Source organism: Mauremys reevesii, linkage group 8 (genome assembly GCF_016161935.1).
Source record: "Mauremys reevesii isolate NIE-2019 linkage group 8, ASM1616193v1, whole genome shotgun sequence".
Taxonomy (NCBI): Eukaryota; Metazoa; Chordata; order Testudines; family Geoemydidae; genus Mauremys; species Mauremys reevesii.
Window position 1 is genome coordinate 78,211,925 of NC_052630.1, and position 16,629 is coordinate 78,228,553.

The following is a 16,629-nucleotide window of genomic DNA, read 5'->3' on the forward strand; positions in this document are numbered from 1 at the left end:
TTTTCTCAGTTCCATATAAAGTTGTTAACATGTTCACTCCTTTGGAAAAAAATCACTTTATCAGAAAGACAGTGTTAATAGGTTATTTTAACTGCTCAATGCTATCCTTGGGGTATGGAGGGTGGGATAGGATGACAACCAGTAGTTTGATTTTTATAAAGATGACAGAAAGAAGAGACAGAACTTTGCTCTCTGATGTTCAGTTGCAGCCTCCTCCTTATTAGAAGAGGTGAAAAGCAGTTTAGTTGATTAAACTTCACCATCTATACTTGAAAATATGATTGAATGAGCAGAATTCTGTAATGAGACTTAAGAGAAGGAATTCAATCTCTAGTGTCATATCCAGCATTTTTTACTGCCATGTTCAGAGGTGCCTACTATAATTTTGTACCTGTGTAATCCCATGTCTAGTAAAAGCAACAATGAAGTAAATTAACATTTTAAATGTTTCCTTTCTCTTCATATTTGAAGTCCAACAAAACTCAACATAGGAAATGTAATGGCATAGGACTTGAAGAGAAACTTCCTACAGGAGGAACTCAAGCTTAAAAAGATATGTGCTTTCAGCAAGTCAAAAACTATTTCTTTTTAGTATCCCTACAAAGCTCTTAGAAAAAGTCTGTCTTTAGGGGCAATCCGTATGAAGTCTATCATACACAATTTAAATCTTCAGCTAAAATAAACAATTGGAATTATCACAAGAAAGCCTATTTCCTAGCAATTAAATTGACTAGTTGGCTATGGATTACTCTGGGGATCCTGGCAGCTGAGAGAGAGACACTACAGAAGGCAAAAGGACTAACACAACTTATTAAATAGACATGGCCCACATCTGTTTGAGCTGCAGACTGGGGAATTGGGAAAAGACATTGGCTAAGTTTGTTGAGTATATATGCAGATACTAACTCAGAAGCTTTGCTTAGGTGCTTTAAAAACTACCTGTATTGCCCAGATAACCCATCCCACCAATTTTCCACTAATAGATAGGTGTCAAATAATCTTTTAAAAATATGTTACTCCGTTGGCAATAAGGAGCAATGGAACATGCCTCCTCCCTGAAAAATGATGTGCTGAAATCAAGTGAAACTTATAAATGGAACATTTTCCTGTGAGACTTGCTAAATCCTGCCAATCTTTCTATGACACACTGGAGAACTAAACAGGTATTTGCAGAACTACCCTTTCTTGGGAGGTTGAAATATATGTTGATTCAGTACCAATGTGTGGTTAGACCTACACAGAGATCCTCAGTTGGGCTAGGTGGGCCTTTGGATGAAGTTTTTACAGTTGGACAAATTGTATGGGTTCTTTTAGATCATACGCTTTTAGCAAGAAACTGTACCAATCTGAACATCTCAGAATTACTGAATTATTGATGACTTCCTCGGAAGTGAGGGCATACCTAATATGTTTCTAGGCAATATTTTGGGTGGGAAGATAATTGATACTAATTTGTTCAGATGTCTTCATGTTTAAAAATACAAAAACCCCTGTACTAATAATAACCAGAGAATGAAATACCTATACCTTATTCTCTCATCAGTGTTCAAGGCTGCGACTATCACACTACAGCAATCTTTTTTTCTGAAGTATGATTGCTGTAGGACATTACAAACTACCATAGCACTCGCATCTGAGAGTCCTTCTAATTAATTAGCCAACAGAGGTCAGGTCTTGAGTTGATGCATCCAATTCCTCAGACTGGACTACACTAAATCTGATTACTCCCAGTCCTACTCCTGGACAAAGATTTCTTGATAGTTCTCTCTAACAAAGAGTGGCAGAGGCAAGGCTAAAAAGAAGAAAGGAGAATTTTGTTCTTCAAAACAACAATTTATATCAACATACATTATTATTTAAAGACTGTGACCTCCCTTTCTTAAAGGACTCAGTCGAAGATCTGTTTCCTGATTTCCACATCCATGAACATTTTCATTCATCCTAGCTCATTAACTTTACTGTTTAGTCTGACTGCAAAAGGTATTATTCAGGCCTGTCGACATACTTCAAAAATGTATTCATTTCAAGCAGGACGCTCACTTTAGCTCCAAAGTTACCCATGTTCCACACACATTTGGCACCTATTGTTGAACATTGTTTACATTGCAAACAAAGGGCTTGTCTACACGGTGGAGTAATATGCTGTGGGGATGTGATTTCTTAAGTACACTAATGTGTTGTGCATTCATTGGTCTGTGTAGACCCCCCGCCCCACTGCTGGTGCACTTTAACATAGTGCTGTTTGAAACAATACAATATTGAAGCATGGACCAATTAATGTGCAGCATGATAGTGTGCTTCAGAAATCACACACCCGTACAGCACATACCCTTCTGGGTAGCCAACTTCTAAGAATCAGGAACCTGAATGTATGGAAATAACTTTGAATCTTTGTCACATGTTGTGTCCCACATTTGGGCCTGGGCAGTTTCTGATGTTTGCCTGTTAGTGATGAAGGAGGGAATGAAACACAAGGAGACCTGTACTTAACCTACTAACTCGTGACATTTTATGCAAATGGACATGACCACAAGCCTGATTTTTTTTCTCTTTCCCCTAAAAATTTCCCACTAGTACTTTCCTAGCTTGAAAGTTCACATACAATTAGCTTTCCAAGCTTTGGCTGTGGCCTATCTTGGAAAAATGTTTGGAAAAATCAACTTTTTTGGGAGTACAAAAGCTTGTGAAATGGATTAGCAAAATTTTTTGCTAGAAATGTTTTATTTAAAAAACAACACATAAGAAAACATTATCAGTAGATCTCAAAGCATTTTACAAAGGAGGTTAGTATCATTATTTTACAGACATTATTGCTGAATGTCACCCAGCAAAGCAGTGGCAGAACCAGGACAAGTACCCAGCTCTCCTGAGACACTGTCCAGTGCCCCCAAATCTTTTTCAGAGTCACTGCTTCCCAGGATAGAGTCCCTCATCCTAAAAGTATGGCCTACATTCTTTGTTTCTAGATGTATACATTTATCCTTATTAAAATGCATATTGTTTCTTTGGACTGCTGTAAATTCAGCACCTTATTATGACTCCTAGGGGTCACTATGTGCTCCCAGTGTGATGCTGTGTCCCAAATGGCTAATGAGATCCTGGGATGCATAAACAGGAGTAGAGAGGTAAATTTACCTCTGTATTTGGGAGTGGCACAACTGCTGCTGGAATACTGTGTCCAGTTCTGATGTTCACATAGCAAGAAGGATGTTGAAAAATTGGAGGGGGTCCAGAGAAGGGCCACAAGCATGAATAAAGGATTATAAACCTGCATCATAGTGATAGATTCAAGGAGCTCCATCTATTTAGTTGAACAAAGATAAGGTTAAAGGGTGACATGATTACAGTCTGTCTATACATTGGGAACAAATATTTAATAATGAGCTCTTCAATCTAGCAGAGAAAGATATAACACAATCTAATGTCTGGAAGTTAAAGCTAGACAAATTCACATTGGAAATAAGATGTATTTTTTAATAGTGAGTATAACTAACCATTGGAACAATTTCCAAAGGGATTGTGGTGGATTCTCCATCACTGGCAATTTTAAAATCAGGATTGGATGTGTTTTCCAGGAATTATTTTGGGGAAGTTATATGGCCTGTGGTATACAGGATGTCAGACTAGATGATCACAGTGGTTCCCTTCTGGCCTTGGAATCTATGAATGTCCCTGTGTCCAGGGGCGGCTCTAGACATTTTGCCGCCCCAAGCACGGAGGGTCCACTGGTCCCATGGCTTCGGCGGACCTCCCGCAGGCGTGCCTCCGCAGGCAAGCCCTAGCGGCGACCGGCAGAGTGCCCCCCGTGGCTTGCCACCCCAGGCACGCGCTTGGAGCTGCCCCTGCCTGTGTCTCTGATTCCACTATGAAGATCTGTCCCCCTATAGCTCTGAGGGTACGTCTTCACTACTGGCCATATCAGCGGGTAGCAATCGATTTCTCGGGGATCGATATATCGCGTCTGATCTAGACGCGATATATCGATCCCTGAACGCGCTCCTGTCGACTCCGGAACTCCACCAACGCGAACGGCGGTAGCGGAGTCGACAGGGGGAGCCGCCGATGTCGATCCCGCGTCGTGAGGACGGTAAGTAATTCGATTTAAGGTACTTCGACTTCAGCTACGCTATTCACGTAGCTGAAGTTGCGTATCTTACATCGATCCCCCCCCAGTGTAGACCAGCCCTGAGAAACCAATCAAATCCCACTCTTTCCCACCCCCACTCCAATTTCCCCATGCTCTGTTATTCTCTTAGAAACTTAGGCATTGCCCTCCTTGTCCCTCTCCTGCAGAAACTACTTGCATGATGTTTTACGGTTTACTTGTTTGTACATGTATTGAATGAAATTTGCTGCGAAGCATTCTGTGATACTTTTGTATGAATTATAGTACATCAAACAAATTGCACTACATATATACAATGCTGTATGTAAATTTAAACAACCAGATCTAGGACCTTGTTTAATACCTGTGCAAAAGGAAGATGAAGGTGATGTATTTGCTGCAAAGGGGGAGGCTTTGTGTTTAAAGGAGTGAGACTGTGTTTTATGAGACTTGATTAAAGCTGGCCTAGTTAAATAAACTGAATTGCAGTTTGCAAATGAGTGTAAACAGGAGAATATGTATCTGTCTTTTTTCTTTCTGACTGGGTGGAATAAAAGGCTCCTCTTTTGATGTGTAGAGTATTGAAATTTCCATTCTATAATAAAATACATGCCCTTTACCTCAAACAAATGCCAGTTGTCAAGGTGGATCCAGAATTTGAACAAAATAACACAAGTCAAATAGATGGTATGTTGCATTTTGGATTTAATACACAAGATATTTTAAATAGTGAAAATCTCTCATTAGTTGCAGTAATTTGATGAAGTGATAGATTACAAATTTAAGTAAATAAAACAAATTCAACGGTGTAAGAGTATTGGGCCCAATCTTGCAGACTCTTACATGTGTGAGTAGTTCTGGTGATGGAATTGAGCTACTTGGATGAGGAGGATTCAGTATGACTAGTAGCGTAACTGATTTCTCAGAGCTCTTTTGGGCCTGATCCGTGAAAAATACTAATGCCGGTAAGATTTTTGCAGACTTGGTCCCTTGCAGAATGAGCCAATACATTTCCAACTGAGCATGACTATGAAGATCAAAACCAGAAATCAGTTAGAGCAAACAACATTTTGAGGCAGAATACAAACTGGCCAACAATTTATATCCACAGGGTTTGTTTTGCACCCCTTTAATTCTTATTACAGCTCTATTGTTTTTAAAGATGATTAATCAATCCACCACTTTATCCCATCTCAATCCTTTTATTGGGAAAAATAATGGTATTTAAAGTTGCTGTTTGGCAGCCTCATCCAGCAAGGTGCTGAACGCTCTTGCTTTCCACCGCCATCCACATCACCTGAAGGTTCATGGAAAAATTTGCCTTCTCCATGGGTTTGCGGATATGATTTTTTTTGCGGGGGGAGGGCGACAAAGGGAGGTCAGGATCAGACCAGCCCTTAGGTGATGAAGATGATTAGTGAGCTTGCCAGCTTTGGGGATTGTACTCCTCAGAGGGTCAACACTGGCTGGTTTTCTAGTGTGTGACCATTTCCCCCTATCTAGTAGCTGAGTTCAACCAGATCTCTGGGGCTTGTTAGTGATTTATATTTGAAATCTTTGGAATATGGGAAGCTGCAAAAAACAAACAAAAACCAAAAAATGTCTCAGAAATGCCCTTCTAATTGAACAACATGAAAATAATAATATAAACCACAGATGAAGAAGATGGCCCAAATGGCTTCCCTGGCTGGGAATTGGCTGAAAGTTTAGAAGCAGGGCACAGATAATTATTTAGATTGTAAATGCTTCAGGGGAGGGATGGTCTTTCTTGTTAGGTGTTTATACTAGGCCTTACACATGGGGTCTTGGTTCCTGAGTGGTGCCCTGGCCATAACAATAGTTAGAGGGCTGCACATTTCCCTGACCTTACTCTGGTGCATACATCAGTGGGGTTAGCCACTGCAGATATGACAGGTGCAAAGTTCAAATGCGGGCACCAACCCCAGCCTTTGCAGGCCCTGCTAGACAGATGTTCAGGCCTCATGCAGTTACTGCCACAGCTGGGAGAGAGCTGTCTAGGCGAGGGCTGTGGCGGACAGAAGGGCCAGCACTTGGGCCCCCTCTGCCCTGAGGCGCCCCCCTCCCCCGCGGCAGCTCACCACCCTCCGCCCCTGAGACATGCACCCTGCCCCAGCTCACCCCTGCTCCGCACACGAGCACCCCGAGGCTGCTTCACTTCTCCCGCCTCTGAGGCTTCTCCCACCTCCCTTGTGTGCCGCCCCCCTTACTTGCTGCAGGCTGCCCTCCCTCTGCTCCCCTGCCCCAGCTCCCTCCGCCTAAACGCTGGTGGCGACCGGGGCGGCCGAAAATCCGGCCGCCGCAGTCGCTGCCGAAGAAAATGGTGCCCCCCCCCCCAAATCCCAGTGCCCTAGGCCACCGCCTAGGTCGCCTAAATGGTTGCACCGGCCCTGCACTGGAGCTATCACTTCTCGCCCTGCCCACACAGGCTCTTGCCCCAGCAGACATTCGAGGGTGTGTATGTGGCGGGGGTAAATGACCAAACACGCTGCTCCTGGAGCAGGGCTGCCAGGGCGGAGCGGGGCGTCCCGGCTGGGCTGGGGCCGGCGGCGGCAGCAGCTGGCGGCTCGCGCAGCGCGGGGGAGAAGGGCTCGCGCGGCGCCCGGAGAGCCGGGGAGAAAGGGCAGCCTGCCGCCTGCCGCAGCCTCCGCGCGGTTAATCACGCGTCCCCCTCTCGCGGCTGATTTGCAAGAGCAGATTAATCAGAGCGCGCGGCTTGATGAAATTTGCTGTTATTGTGCCCATTTTTAGCAACATCTTTTATTATCTTCATTATTCATTTACAGGGGACCGGCATCAATTATGCAAATGAGCTCGCAGACTTTGCAGATTACTTCATTTGCCGCTATTGTTTGTGGAAATTTAATTATTAAATATTATTAAGCTTGCGTTTTCTTCAATTTTCCAAGGCGTAGTTTCATTTGATTTTTCCTCCAGCTGCTCTCGTTTCCTTTCAGTGCCAAAACAGCTCCTCATCAAAGCGGCTCTGGCATGTGAAGACCAAATAAAATCTCCTCAATTTAATAATTTTGATGTTAGTCCCTTGTTCTCAGCTGCTTGCTCAAAGCAATGCAGAGAGAAACGCAGAGCACATTCAATTTAATGAGCAGAAATTGAATTCAAGTTTGTTCGGAATTGACTTCAATTAAGCAGAGTCTTAATGATAAATTAATCTCTTTTCTTTATTCCCTAGAATTTGTTTTTCAAAGTAGGAAATTGGACTACATTGAAAGACCAAATAAAGAATACCAATTTTAACTAGATTATGGAACCGATAGCAAAATTTAATTCTTTATAGTAACGTACTTGGACAAATAGCATTCACTCTATGGCATGTATTATAATTTACATTCATTGTTACCACTCACACTTTCATGGCATGGATAAAATGGCAGTTGAATTAAATATGGGCTTGTAATAGACTTCAGAGTTTTAATCTTTATTAAGAAACTCTAATTGAATGCATAATTAGCTTTTCAGGGTCTAGGAAACTAGGTTTAATATCTATGTGGGCTGAAAACATAGATCAGGATTTTTTTTTTAAAGAGCAATTTTATGAGTTTATTTTTGAGGAGGAATTATCTTGTAACATGGACTTATATAAAAAACCCCCCCTCCTTTTAACTTCATTGCAAGAAGCTGCAAACTGAGGAGAACAGTGATGGTTTGTTTTGTTTATCCTCACTGCTGCAAGAGCATCTTTGTGGTAATCAGGGTCCGTGCTAGCAATGCAAGGGTCTTTCATTAAAATGTACCTCAAGTTATTAGGCATAGCATTGCTGCCCCTACTAATAACAAGTAGACAGAATTAGCACAGTTTATAATAGCAATGGTATTGTGCTAATTGTCAGCTCTTAGGGCTGGTCTACACTGCGGGGGCGGAGGATTGATCTAAAATATGCAACTTCAGCTATGCTATTTGCGTAGCTGAAGTCGAAGTATCTTAGTTCGACTTACCTGGCCGTCCTCACAGTGGCAAGTCGACCGCTGCGGCTCCCCCGTCGACTCAGCTTACTCCTCCTGCTGAAGTGGAGTACGGGCATCGATTCGGGGATCGATTACTACCTGCCAATCTGGCGGGTAGTGTAGACGTGGCTTTAGTCGCCTGAGTTAATCCCATTGTCTTTCATGGGGCTAAGTAGGTGAGTAAGGTCTGCAGGATCAGGTCCTTTGTTTTGAAGAACATATTTGTTCCTGGTGGCTAAGAGCTTCAAAAGTGACTAGTGATTTGGGTACCTAGTTTATAGAGCCCTGATTCTGAGACAGTTGATGATGCTTGGCCGTTTCTGAAAATTAGGTCCCTTTAAGGTTTCTTGAGCTAGACACCCAAAATCACTAGCCTCTTGTGAAAATCTTGGTCTGTGTTTTGAAATGCTGATCTCTTTTTCATTCAGTAAGGGGACAACGTACATCACTCTTTGTGAGGGAACTGAGGAGACAATGTTAGCTCAAAGCTCCCTTTAGCCATTCACTACTTTATATGTATATTCACATTTTTAAAAGTTAGCAGAAAATCTACCTCTACTAGGAATGACAATATACAAAAACCTGTAGGAGAACACTTTAACCTCCCTGGCCACACAATAGCAGATCTTAAGGTGGCCATCCTGCAGCAAAAAAACGTCAGGACCAGACTTCAAAGAGAAACTGCTGAGCTCCAGTTCATCTGCAAATTTGACACCATCAGCTCAGGATTAAACAAAGACTTTGAATGGCTTGCCAACTACAGAACCAGTTTCTCCTCCCTTGGTTTTCACTCAACTGCTAGAACAGGGCCTCATCCTCCCTGATTGAACTAACCTCGTTATCTCTAGCTTGCTTCTTGCTTGCCTATATAAACCTGCCCCTGGAAATTTCCACTACTTGCATCCGAAGAAGTGGGTATTCACCCACGAAAGCTCATGCTGCAAAATGTCTGTTAGTCTATAAAGTGCCACAGGATTCTTTGCTGCTTCTACCTCTACTAGGGCAGGATTAGCATTTCCGAGCATTCATGTAAACATTTTGCCTTATGACATTTCAGTACTTCACGTCATTGATAATAAGGCTAATTGCATACAAAGAAAATGGCAATTTTGCTCTGTTGCAATGGTGCAGACAAAAGGTGTGTGGTCCGCTTGCTAGGATGTGGTCAGCCCATTGCCCCATTGTGGATCTACACATATTCTGTTGCATTTAGGAGGCACTGGGCAGCGGTGCATGCTGCTCCTTTAAAAAGAAGCAATACTTGAAGCATGTGCCTGTAGTACCTTAACCGATGTGCCTTTTGCTGGTGGGATATTCCCACCATGTGTCCACCAGAGTGCTGTATTATAAGGTGCCAATAACATGCTAAAAGATGTTTTGCACAACACAAATCTTAAAGTAGAGCTATTAATTTAAGACCAAATTTAGTTTAAAGGAATTGAGAGATTAGGAGCACTGCTTAAGATTAGCCAGTGTCTTGAGGCATGTGTAGTTCCTAACATTTGGACTCTCCTTTTTAACCTAATTTCACAGTAAGTTATTTTCTTTATGGAGTCGGGTTAGGGTTTTTCTGATGGAAAGCAAGTGTTTGTTAATCTCAGCTGCCACTGGTGATATATTTTCAATGCCCTGGTTATATATAAGGAGAATGTATTCATCCTAAGTGTATTCAGTTATGATACATGTATAGCTATAATATCCAATTCAGAAACTGAATCATTGTCACATTGTATAGAATATTCAGAATTTATAGATTTGGGGCCAGATTTAAAAATATATTTAGGTACCTGAGGAGGCTGATAGTCACCTAGTGGAATTTACAAAAGTGCCTAAGCGAATTAGGCATCTAACTCTCATAGTTCTTGTAAATGCCACTAGAAGCTATCTGCATCTTTAGGCACCTAAATATCTTTGTAAAGTTGGTCCTTGAGCATCTGTAGGTGCTATAGACAGATGTTGTTGCAACAGGTTATTTACTGTATATAAAACTCAGGAAAAAATTAAGAGAGTTAAAATTGGAAATGCATATCCCTTAGAGTGTGGTCCTATCCTAAAAGGTAATTCTGTAAGAATGGCATTGTGGGGTGCCATACTCAACATGTGTCACTAATGTCCTTATCCAATTTGCAATTAAGAATATCCTTCTCTATATGCAAATCCCAGAAGCTCACTTTGAGCTCTGACTATCAAGCTTGGGTCTTGCCATCCCAAACATCACCACTAATAATTGATGTTATGTAACCAAATTAGGCCACTAGCTCCACCTCCTCAATCCTATTGCTGTCTGATTATGATCTTGGTAACACCTGTGCAAACCCAGGGGCACTAATGACTCAGCATAATAGTAGTTTTTCCTTTCAGCTGAAGAAACCCTGTGAAGTCTTACTCAAACCCATGCATAGTGAGTAGTTTCCCTAAGTTTCTTCTCACAAAGTTTTGTGTCCTAATGCATTTTTCTCTAGGTAGTAGAAGCTCTTTGTCTTTAACTGAGCTGACTCTGCTTATCCCAGGACTGACTTTGACCTCAGTGACTGTGTACTTTGGTTTAGCTTCTAATTTAAGATTCTTTTCCCCAGGAAGCTTATTTCCTTCTCTCAAGGTACAAGCTAATACCTTAAACTAAACCTTGCCAAAGGAGTAATACCCTTAGAGAAGAAGGTGGCTATGCCAACTATCTAAGCAGGTGAGTATGCTCAGTCTCAGACCCCCAAAAAGATTGATAACATTTTAACAAGTACAAATACAAGGATTTAAAATTAAACATTGTAACAGAGGAAAATGGTTCTGTTCTGGATAGTCTAACAAGTAGTGGAGCTGGTAAATTCTCCAACCTAGGTGAAAGCATCCAAAGATGGTCAGTCCTCAAAGAAGGATAGGGGAAGATAGAGGAAAGGGAAACCATTTATTATACATTCATGCTTTAAGGGGATTCTGGAGGGAAGAAACCAACAGGAGCTAAATCATCCCTTTCCAGTCTAGAGAGGATCTGACAGGGTAGATTTCACTCACTCATGCCATGAGTAGATGCACCCTGAATGCCTTAACTTCTTTCCAGGAGGGCCAGTTTCCTGAAGGAAGCTGATAAATATTTATTACTATGTATTTTTAGTTTATTTTCTGATGTTGGTGTTCTACAAATGAAAAATAACACATTATTTAGGAGACAGTTTTGCATAACTTCAATGAATCAATTCATAACCAAACAACATGATGTTTAAAACTCCCCCCAACATTTCCACACACCCTGCCTCTACATGCACACACCTGCAGGCTAAGAGAACATTACAGTCACACAGTTAAGGATTGAAAGCCTGGGAAATGTTAAACTTAACTTACTCTGTGCCCTTTAAGATGAAACATACTATTTCTCAAGTACAACATAATTATGTACCACCTTAGTTAATGTGTGGCATCTTGCACTGTGTAATACTCTATGTATGCTAGATAAAGTCCATTAGCCACTTATATGACAAATACAGAAATCAATTGTTTGTCTCAGCCACTGTGCCTTTCAGGCTGAAAGTGCCAAATCTGCATTCTTAGCTATACTGTCTCTACTCACATGCCCATATTCCAATTGCACAGCTAGGAATAGTTCACAGGATTCTTGATTTCTGGCATTCTACTGTTGTCTAGTCAATAGTTCTAAAACTCAGTGATGAAGTTTGCTGTTAGCTCAAGTAGTAGAAGTATGTGTTGTGGAAATGAAGACCCAAGTTTCAAACCCCACCAATAACCCATGTGGCTACACATGATGAAATTTCTTTCCAGATTTTAAATAAGAGTATTACTTAATTCACACAGTGGGAAAATTTCCTTAAAATAGGTTTTATAGTTAAAAAACATTGTAATCTGTTACTTACATGTGGCATGCAGCAAAGTACAAGGGTTCTGTATTTTGGTCACTTGTCACTCATTTTGATGGCTTATACCACATATTGACAGGTTATGAGGTGTAACTGGCAAATATAGGCTTACCTTAGCTTATAGCAAAGTTAGTTTCATAGTAAACTCTCTCATTTCTTGAATTAGGCCTAAGAAAGGCAGTATTACTGGTTGAAAAGAACTTGGGCAGTATGTAGCTGCTGACTAAAATAATGAAAAACATACCGTAGAGAGAACAGAATTTAATTATATAAACGTCTGTTAGCAAAGGTATACTAGGCAATTATAACAATGGAAAATATTTCAAGGTGCTATATGCATATCTAAGTTTCTAGAAGAAAGTATGGTATTGTATGATAAATAATAAATGATTAGGGTTGGGTGCTGTTGGTTCCCCACCCCAACCCTAAGAGCCCTCAGTTAGTGTGAAAGGCATCTTGGGGGAAGGCCTCATTTATCCTTAGTCCAATACTCTGTTTTGGGGCAGGAGGAGCACTAGACCCTACCTCAGAGAAGGACTCAGGCATGAGGCCTGTACCCAGGGCCCAGCATTGCTGTAATCCAACTGTCAACAAAGGCAAAGCATTGATCCCTCTGTAGTTTACAATGAAACTGTTCTTACCTACCCAGTGGGTTGGCATGAGGCTTGATAAGGGGTGAATTCTATTCTCACACCAGTGTAAATCAAGAGTAACTTCAATAAATTTACTCCTGATGAAGACAGATGTAAGAACAGAAATTGGCTCTGGACCATTTGGAGACTGTCTGATGAAAGGCACCATAAGGTATAAGTGCACATTTTGCTCTCTTTCATATAGCTATGTCCTGAACAGCAATTTTATTCATGGCTCGTACCACAGTATCAGAAGTGTTCTATGTACAAATGGAATGAAAACTTAAAAAAGAGAAGCATTCCAGTGTTCTGTGTTCTTTGAAACTGTTGCATTGTTCTATCTCCACTTGTGATTTCATGGGGAGCTAGCACTAGGTGGATGTTTTCCCGTCTTACACAAAGCAAAATAGGGTATTGAAAGTTATGTCTCATAACTGCCTACTGAAGGGTTTCTTGTACCTGAATCTGAAGCATCACCATTGCTGGAAACAGGATAACAGACTAGATGGACCATGAATCCAATCCAATATGGTAATGCCTATGTTCCTAAACTCGTAGCATGTATTGGAGCTCTGAGACTTTCATTAGAGATGGGATGCAGTTGCATTGACCCAGGGACACAGAAGTGAGGTACTAAATGACCATGCTGTCACATTTAAAATAAATTTTCAAATGTATTTGGGTAACTAAATTAATGTGAATTAATTTAGGAATACTTAAATATAACATAATGATGCTGAAATGGGGTAAAATATCAACAATAATTAAGGTAGAAAAATCCAGTTTTTGTAAAAATAGGGTCTAGGTTTTGAGTGTTCACTTTAAATCAATCTGGAAGGAAAAAATTAGAATCCTTTGGAAATGTTGGAAAATATACAAAGTCCTTTCTTATTTATTCAAAATCACTTTATAAACACAACAAACCCTTTGCTTTTGGAGGTTCTTCTCTGCATTGTCTAGTTTTAAAAAGCTGCTATTCCTATCTGGCATACTTCCCAATACCAGAGCCTGCCAAATCTGCTGTCTTGTCCAGTGGTAAAACTGTTGAATTCCTGGTGACAGTGAAAGTGACGTGACCTCTATATTCTTTTCACTGTAGAAGTCCTTTATATTAGCTATATTTGGTATATTATTATATACCAAACACCCATAACTCGGTACGTTTTTATAGAAACTTGTAGCAAGTGGCACACAAAGCTAGTGACCATATTTTATAACTCATTTTTAGTGGAAATGTTTTAACTGTAAAGCAAATTGTGAGGAAGACAAGTGGAAAAATGCCCGAGGAAAGTGCATTGCAGCTTATGACATAATTAGAATTTTGTAGAATAGTCTGGAAACACAACTGATTTACAAATATTTTGTGAAAAGTGCTGAGTTCGGTTTGCTGTAATTCATAGGGTCATGGTATCTGTCAGCATTTGCATGATCGATGTATCTGGGAAAATGCTGGCAAATCATGGTATCTATATTTTTTCTGTGGGAGAAATTGAAGAGACAGTGTTAGCTCAAAGCTACTTTTAGCCATTCTCTACTTTATATTTATATTCACATTTTTCAAAATTAGTAGGAAATCTACCTCTACTGGAGTAGGATTATCATTTCAAAGCATTAATGTAAACATTTCACCTGATGACATTTCAGTACTTGGTGTCATTGGTAGTAAAACTAATTGCACAAGTGACAAATTTTGCTGTGTTACACTGGTGCAAACTGAGGACCTATAGGTTGAAATTTATTTTAAGAAATCATTTGGTAAATACATATGAATGACAAATACAGAAGCAGAAATCAGGATTGGTTTGAAAACAATTTGCTAATTGAAAAAGGGGCTGAATTCAGACAGATCATTCAAAATGAACAATTTGGGCAGCTCTAGGTGTAATGCATATGAACCATAATGGTCATAGTATGGGTTAGGGGAAGTCTTATGTAATTTGACTAATTCTATTACATTTTACATTTTCATACACAAAGGAGACAAAGAAGACCTTGAGGAAATACAGTATAGGCCCAGCACCTTCCTGTGTGCAAACTTCCCCCACGTTACTGAGCAATCAGTTCTCTGAAATATCAGCTGTTGACAAACAAGGGGAACAGAAAGTGTTTAATCAGGATTCTGTCATATGATAAATGAACCCATGCAGCAGCTAAAAGAATATAACTTACTATTCTGTATAGCACTCATCAACAGAGCGCACTCAGTTCTGTGCCAAAAAACTTCCATGTTACGAGCTTTTTAGTGACAGATCTTAGTCAAAAACATGCTCATCTCCTGAGAGATGGTGCAAATACCACATTGATTTATACACTATGCAATTCTATTGTCTTCTCTAGGCTGGCACAGTTTGAGGGTGAAAATCAGCAGAGAACTTGGCTCAATGTGCATACTTACTCTACATAATATAAAAGCAATAAAAAACAATCAAATGAACCATTTACCTCTGTTCTATCAGACATTATTGCTCGTCTAGGAAAAATCTTTCAGGAGACCTCTCTGACAGGGAACTGCTAAGGAAAAAGACCTAGCAGCGAGCATCTGAACTTTCTTAGACCTCAAACACAAACTGTTGAAAGAGGATGTGGAGCTCAAACAGGAACTGTAATGAAAGTGAGCACAATGAAGATCCTAGTTAATGAAAACATGAATCGGAATAAATAGAGAGCATTAATAGAAGAAAATCAGGATTGAATGTCTCAGGTTAATGTTCCCATTGGTATCAATTGAAGTGTTGTCAGTGATTTCAGTGAGAGCAGGACTAGGTGCATAGACAGCAACTAGGAAATATGACATGAAAGAAATGAAGAAGAGCATCTCTCACTAAGAACAAGGAGAGATCTACAATCTGTATACCCTCCCAGTCATTAATTAGGTTAATTAAAGATTCTCTCATACGACACAAGAAGTCCACATGGGACCCACTGCACCTACAGGGGCAGCTGTGCCAGTGGGGGAATTCATCCCAGAAGAGAACGGTTTGTGGTATCACTGCTTTCCTATACCGATGAGGGCAGTTTCATTTTTGGTGGATGGTCTGGAGCTGCTCAGCCTACAGAGGCTGGCCAAGAAATTCCCTGAACCACCCATCTCCTGGTGGGCTCTGCCCCTCTCCCACTAGCAGAGTGGCCAAAGATTGAATGGTCACAGGGACTGAATGAGCCTCTCCACTCTGGAAAGTGTCCATCTAAGACAGGAGTGAGGCAGGAAAGGAAAGTTTCTGTTTCAGTTGCATATTTTGTGGATACATTGTTTTCCAGTTCTGTCAATGTAGCAACTTTCCTGAATGGTCAGTTTGTTCTTGGGTTTAGAATCTGACTCTCTAAGGCCTGGTCTACACTAAGGGCGGGGGTCGAACTAGGGTACGCAAGTTCAGCTACTCGAAGTACCCTAGTTCGACTTACTTACCCGTCCAGACGCGGCGGGGTCGAACTCCGTGGCTCCAAGGTCGACTCCGCCACCGCTGTTCGTGGTGGTAGAGTTCCGGAGTCGACCGGAGCTCGCGGGGAGTTCGAACTATCGCGTCTTGATTAGACGCGATAGTTCGAACTCGGAGAAGTCGAACTCACTGCGTTGACCCGCGCGGTGAGTATGGACCTACCCTTAGGTGGGTAGCCATATGTCACCCTATATTCTCTAACATCAACAGAGAGTGTCTTTATCATGAATGCTGAGAAAAAAAATCCTATTCTCTCTCTGACTTCTCTCCTCAAAAGTATAATTCAAGCCCAAACTTGAAGTATATAAACCAAATGATGACATCACATCCATTAAGTCTTCAGATTTCAGCAGGGAGCTCCTGATTTTGCCCATTCTGTACCATCTTCCTGACTACCTTCAAAACTTCCCTGGAGTTTGGGTTGCTCTCCAGTAGGCCCTCTCATGCCCAAAAACCTGCTGTCAGTGGCCTGGCAGATGGCTCATTTAACATGATTCTATTATGTCGTGAAGAATGTGCAGGAGCGAGATCAAATGAAGAGAAAGCTAGCTCATCTGACTGCCTATCCAGCAGCTTCAAGTCAGGGAGAGCATCCTTTTAATTAT